The sequence below is a fragment of the Eutrema salsugineum genome, unplaced genomic scaffold (assembly GCF_000478725.1).
Source record: "Eutrema salsugineum unplaced genomic scaffold, Eutsalg1_0 scaffold_8, whole genome shotgun sequence".
Classification (NCBI taxonomy): Eukaryota; Viridiplantae; Streptophyta; class Magnoliopsida; order Brassicales; family Brassicaceae; genus Eutrema; species Eutrema salsugineum.
Genome location: NW_006256414.1, coordinates 10,634,673 through 10,640,821, shown reverse-complemented (window position 1 = coordinate 10,640,821; position 6,149 = coordinate 10,634,673). Strand labels below are relative to the sequence as shown.

Below are 6,149 nucleotides of genomic sequence, written 5' to 3'. Positions count from 1 at the left end.
CTTGAACGTCGAGTAAGTGCGTGCCTTCCCCGGCAACGGCGCCAAAAACATGATGTGGTGTTGAGTGTGGTGTCAAGGGTTGTCAAGTTTTACCCTAATTGAAATCAATAGCCGCAAGTGCACAGCTGATCAATTGTAGTACTTAGGGATCGAATCCACAGAGAAGGAGGATCTTTTACTGCAAAAAGCCTTTGAAAATAAGTTAAAGTAAGGAAGTTTAGAACTAAACGGTTTAATGGGGGTTTGGTGGTGTCTTTAAAATGTAAAAACAAAATATTAAAAGAGAGTACGGAAATTAAATGGCGTAATAACTAAACTTAACGAAAATGACTAAAAATGATAAAAACGGATATTCTAATGCTTAAATGAAAATGAACTAAAAAGGAAAGACAATATTGAACTAAAGCTTAAAGAAAAATCGCAGGAAATCAATGGAGAAAAGGCGTTGGGCTTCAGGGAAGTTTTCTCAGGGGTACGAACGATTCAAAACATTGCTAGAGAGGAAATTTGATAAGATCTTAGCTTAAACTTTTGGAACTGGAGTCACGGACGTATGAATACGCCACTGTCGTGATCATAGAAAACTATCTCTCTCAACCCTGACCAGTAGGTTTCCACTCTGGCCCTGGAAGAGAAGGATTGCATTATGTTTAAGACTCGTCCTAATTCACAAATCGCCCATAGGTAGGTTTCCACTCCTATGTTTGTTTTGCTCTCCCAAACTAGATCTGATACCGGATGAACACTTTCGCGTCACCAAGCATCTGGATCAGATTGTAGTTCATGACGCTACCCTCATGCACTAATAACGAATTCAGAAGAAAAATTTCTAAGATTCGGCTCAAAAGCTCATGGAATCCTCATCGAACATATAAATTCCCATCGAAAATCCATTAATCCCAACAATAAAACTACTCAGACATAATGAACGAAATCAAAGACATAGTATTAAGATGTAGAATAGAAATCGAAATTGAAAAAGAAAGAACAAGGGTTCAAGAGAACAAATCTCTCTCTCTCCCTAAAAACTAAAGCTTAAAAGTATTCTAAAGCAATAAGAAAGATAGATGATATGAGGTTTTTTTTTCGATTTAGGGTTCCTAAGACATGTATTTATAGTGTTCAAGACCTCTCAGGACGTCACTTAGGGTTTCTCCAAATGTGGGCTTCAGGAATGGGTTTTTTGGGCTCGGAGGTTGAAGGCCGCGGTTGGGAGTGCTCTGACCGCGGGGAATGTATGGTTTGCCGCGGTCGGGATGCTCCTGACCGCGGGAAAATGCTTGTTGGCCGCGGGTGTAAGTGCTGGCCAACTGGTTCACGGGACATCTTGGTCTTCGCGTATCTTTTGATTGAACCGTTGGATTGCCAAGCTGTAAAGTGCACTGGAAAGCTGATACTTCCATCTTTAAGGTCTCCAAATTTGAGCTGGATCAGACGGTGAGAAGGCCTTCAATCAGGGGTGAACTTCTGACGGTTTGACTCTGAGCTGAAATCTGGTTTTCTGTCCATTTTGTTAAGTTTTTCCCTAAGTTACCTGAAAAGAGTCTTGGAACTACAAATACTAGAAAAACATAATAAATGTACTTAAAAGCAATTAAAAACATAGAAAAAGTATTTCAAAACGATCCATAAAAGTGGTCAAAATACGGTGTTATCACTGGCCGCGGTCGCGGTGCTTCTTACCGCGGGAAATGCTCTGTTGGCCGCGGGTGGAAACGCTTGCCGGCTGGTTTACGGGACATCTTGCTCTTCGCGTATCTTTGGATTGAACCGTTGGATTGCCAAGCTGTAAAGTGTACTGGAAAGCTGATACTTCCATCTTTATGATCTCCAAATTTGAGCTGGATCAGACGGTGAGAAAGCCTTCAATCAGGGGTGAACTTCTGGTTTTCTATCTATTTTGTTAAGCTTTTCCCTAAGTTACCTGAAAAGAGTCTTGGAACTACAAATACTAGAAAAACGTAATAAAAGTACTAAAAAGCAATTAAAAACATAGAAAAAGTATTTCAAAACGATCCATAAAAGTGGTCAAAATACGGTGTTATCAGTGTGCTTCTGTAATGAGATTTTGAGCCACCAAACTTTGTTTTCTAAGGTTCGGCGATGGAGATGGGTATTCTTCCCCAGATCCATTGTTCTTTCTCCTTTTATCTTATTAACTTTTCTGTTTCATTCTTTTGCATTCTTCTATGTTTTTTTTATCATTTCTTGCATCATGTAGATTAATCCCAGAGAGTCAAGTTGTTTGAAGATATCGACAAGCATATATATCGATTAGGATTTCTATTGTTCTAGACCATATTCTGGATCTCATCTCTTCTAAGTTGTTCATAAAGCATGAGAGTAGATTCATGACCTATTCTCTGAGCTTAGGATCAATAAGAGCCACGAGAGTGCTGTATCAGATCATCCGTACCTAGCTTCACAAGAACAAAGTCGCTATAGGAGTCAAAAGCTACCTATAGAGAAGATGTGAGCAGACGAATTCAATGTCTAATGCATAATCTTATGTTTAGCATGAGAGCGAGAGTTAATTGCTAGATCTACGTGATTAGTTGATTAAGGTAACGAGAGTTGGTTAATCATACATATGTCTATTCTAGTTCAATGCAGATTCTCAGAAACAGATGAAGATAAATAGCCCGGAAGCTAATTAGAAATGCTATCATACATCAATTAGAGTAAAGCGGAGAAGTATAATTCGCCACCTATAAGTTTAACAGTCTTTAGTTTGAGTCGATATGCTTGAGATATTCTTTTAACAATTCATCCTGCATTGCATTTTATTTCTTGTGAATATTAGATTAGGTTTAGTTTAGGAACTTTAACCAAAAACCCCAAAACTTTTATAGGTATATGACTTTGCTTACTTCCCAGTTTGTTGTTTCTCGCAGATTAGACATCCTCCCTGTGGATCGACACCGTACATCTGTGTACTTGCAGACACTAGGGTTTTATAAATTTAAAACTATTGGAGGACCAACGGGCTTGTTAAAAAACAATCCTAGGCCCGTAAGCCCATCAATAAGCTCTCCCTCTTGGTTTGCGATCCTTGCATCAGTGGAGGAGAAAAGTGAGATTAATGGGGACAGGAGAAAGGAGGGTGAAAAGGATGCTGTTGAAGACTATCACGAGACTAAAGCAGAGAAAATTGATGAGAAACATGGAGAAAGAGCAAGTCACTGATAACACCGGATTTTGACTATTTTTATGGATCACTTTAATGTCCTTTACAGGTGTTTTTACTCCATTTTCAAAGGTTTTCAAAGGATGTCTATGTTTTCGGATTTTAAAAGACTTTTCAGGTAATTTGGGATAAAGAGGCACAAATTGGAACAAAAAGACTTTTTTAGATAAATGCAGACCGTCAGAACTCTCATAGAGAGACGAAGACCTTCTCACCGTCTGATCACCTTCAAAATTGGACAACTTATATAAGAATAAACCAGCTTTCAAATGCACTTGGTTTGGAGACATTCCAACGGTTGGATCTCAAGATATTCCATTAGCCCCGGAGCCACTCAAAGACGGCCAGCAAGTCACGCGGCCACCAGCCCATTCGCCGCGGTCACAAGCCCCCCGACCGCGGCCAGCCACCTATTTCCCGCGGTCACGTCATTCCCGACCGCGGCCGACCAACTCTGAATTAAAGCCCACATTTCTGAAGCCCAAAGTCATCTTAGCCTCAATTCCAGAACCCTAGAGACCATGGAGTATTGAAGACTATAAATACTTGTCATTTAGGTCGTTTTTAGACACCACCCTTCATACTTTACAGAAATCCTTTTCCTTTAGCCGTTTTTATGCGATTTTTGTAGAAGATTGTTCAAGTATGAGTTCTTCAATAGAGAAGCTTTCTTTCAACTCTTTTCTTTACTGTTTTTGATTACTTTTATTAAAACCAATGATGATGTCGACCTCAGCTATGTCTGAGTAGATCCCGAGTTGGGCTTAGGGTTCCCAAAAGGGGCTCTCATAATCGATTAAGACATCTAGGTTTATTGATCTGGGATTTTAACTTTGTTCTGTGTTTATTCTCGTTCTTATTGCATGTATGCTTGATTGATCACCTAGTATCTGATCTAGATAGTTAGTGTTGCGAAAGTTTTCATTAAGTATCAGCCCTAGAATGAAACAGGCGATTTTTCCGTAGGAGTGGAAACCTACCTGCGGCGAGATTGTGAGTATTGACGAGTCTTGTGCAGCTCTTGCGTTCTCTCCCTTCCAGGGCCAGAGTGGAAACCTACTGGTCAGGGTTGCGAGAAACAGTTGGTTATGATCACGACAGTGACGTAGTCATACTGCCGTACTCTAGCTCTAGAACCCTATATATCGATATCCGTTAATCCCAATCTATCAACCCTAGTGTCAAAGATTATGATCCCTGTAGAGTTCCCGAAAGCTCAGCGTTTTTAGCCATAGTTTACAAACCAATCGATTTTTACTTGCTTATTTAGATCTGCATTTCAATTGCCTTAATTTGATATTTTGCTTGCTTTATTTGCTTTCCATTCGATTTTCCTACTTGTTCCTTAGGATAGATTTATTTGATTTCTTTTGCTTTAGTTTAATCCGTGACAAACAAATAACCTCTAAAAACAATCTAGTCTAGACATAAAGTTAGAAACCGTAGAAGAATACCAGGCACACAAATCTCTGTGGATTCGATCCCTAAATACTACAACTGATTAGCTGTGCACTTGCGGCTTTCATTTGTTTTTTTTAAGGGTAAAACTTGTTCCCTCACGCAGTTGACACACATCAAGTTTTTGGCGCCGTTGCCGGGGATTTGTTTCGCTGCCTTTTGTTATTTTTCTTGTTTTAACTTCTGTTCTAGACACCTGGTCTCTAGTTCTTTCTTAAAGTTTTGCTGAATTATCTTTCCCTTCTTTTGTTTTTCTCTGAATTGCATGAATACCAGGCGCAGACCTGTAGAAAACATTCCAATTCTAGACGAGATAGACAGACACGAAAGAGAACTTTGAAGACTTAGATGAACGCAAGGAATGGCCAACGACGACCAGCCTGGAGATCCTATTAACCGAGCTTTAAATATGGACCAAGACGGGTCCGAACATGGAGAAAATGAAGAGAATAATCACAGAGGAGGTGATCATGCTCGACAAGATGAAGAAGAGGATGAGGTTCCTCCAAGAAACCACCAGAACCGCGAGAGAGAGGAACGTGAAGACCTTGATGCACCTATCAATGCAGCCGATGGTGACCACCAAGGAATGCAGCCGATGGTGACCACCAAGGAATGCAGCCGAATGGGCGCGTTAACCGCCCTGTGCAGCCAGAAAATCAACACCGTAGACAAGCCAGGAACCATCGCATAGCTGATTTCGATGCACCTACTCAAAACTTTCAAAACCGATCTGCAATTCAAGTTCCAATTCCGAACCGGAACGAGTTTGAAGTCAAGCCTCAAATCATCTCATTGGTGAAACAAAACCAATTCCATGGAGTTCCTTCTGAACACCCAATGGACCATATCGAGCTCTTTGAAGAAATCTGCAGCATGATGAGAACAAACCAAGTTCCAGCAGACTATTTAAAGTGTAAGTTGTTCCCTTTTTCACTAGCAGATAGAGCTCACCGTTGGTTGAAATCTTTGCCTGCAGGATCAATTACTAATTGGGAAGAGTGTAAAACTGCTTTCCTGAATCACTTCTATACTAAGTCAAGGTCGAACTTGTTGAGAACAAAGATCTCAAGCTTTCAGCAAGGACCGACTGAACCTTTTTATGAAGCCTGGGAACGTTTTAAGGAGTATGAACGTGATTGCCCCCATCATGGATTTCCTGGATCAAGCCTGCTGAGCACCTTTTACCGAGGTTTGCAACCAAAATACAAACTTTCGCTTGATACAGCTAGCAATGGAGATTTTGGACAAAAGACGATAGCACGAGGAAGAGCCCTCATCGAGAATTTGGCTCAAGCCAATAGCAATGATTGTCCTGAATACGATCGCTTGACGAAGCAGACCGGAGCAGACAACAAGGAGATAACTGAGTTGAAGAACATGATGAGCCAGCTTTTGAAGAGAAACAATCGCCCAATCCATGCTTGTGAGACCAACAATGGCGCAGAAGATGAAGGACCTAGTGATATCGATCACATTAATCAAGCCTTTCAAGAAGAAGAGG

At 40.6% G+C, this 6,149-nt stretch overlaps 1 non-coding gene across 1 annotated transcript; it reads right to left on the bottom strand.

Moving 5' to 3' along the window:
- Positions 1-5,697: 5,697 nt before the first annotated feature.
- On the bottom strand, positions 5,698-5,802 carry LOC112082386. The gene has a single exon (XR_002897051.1). It is a non-coding gene; the product is annotated as a small nucleolar RNA R71 (small nucleolar RNA).
- Between the last annotated feature and the right edge of the window lie 347 nt (positions 5,803-6,149).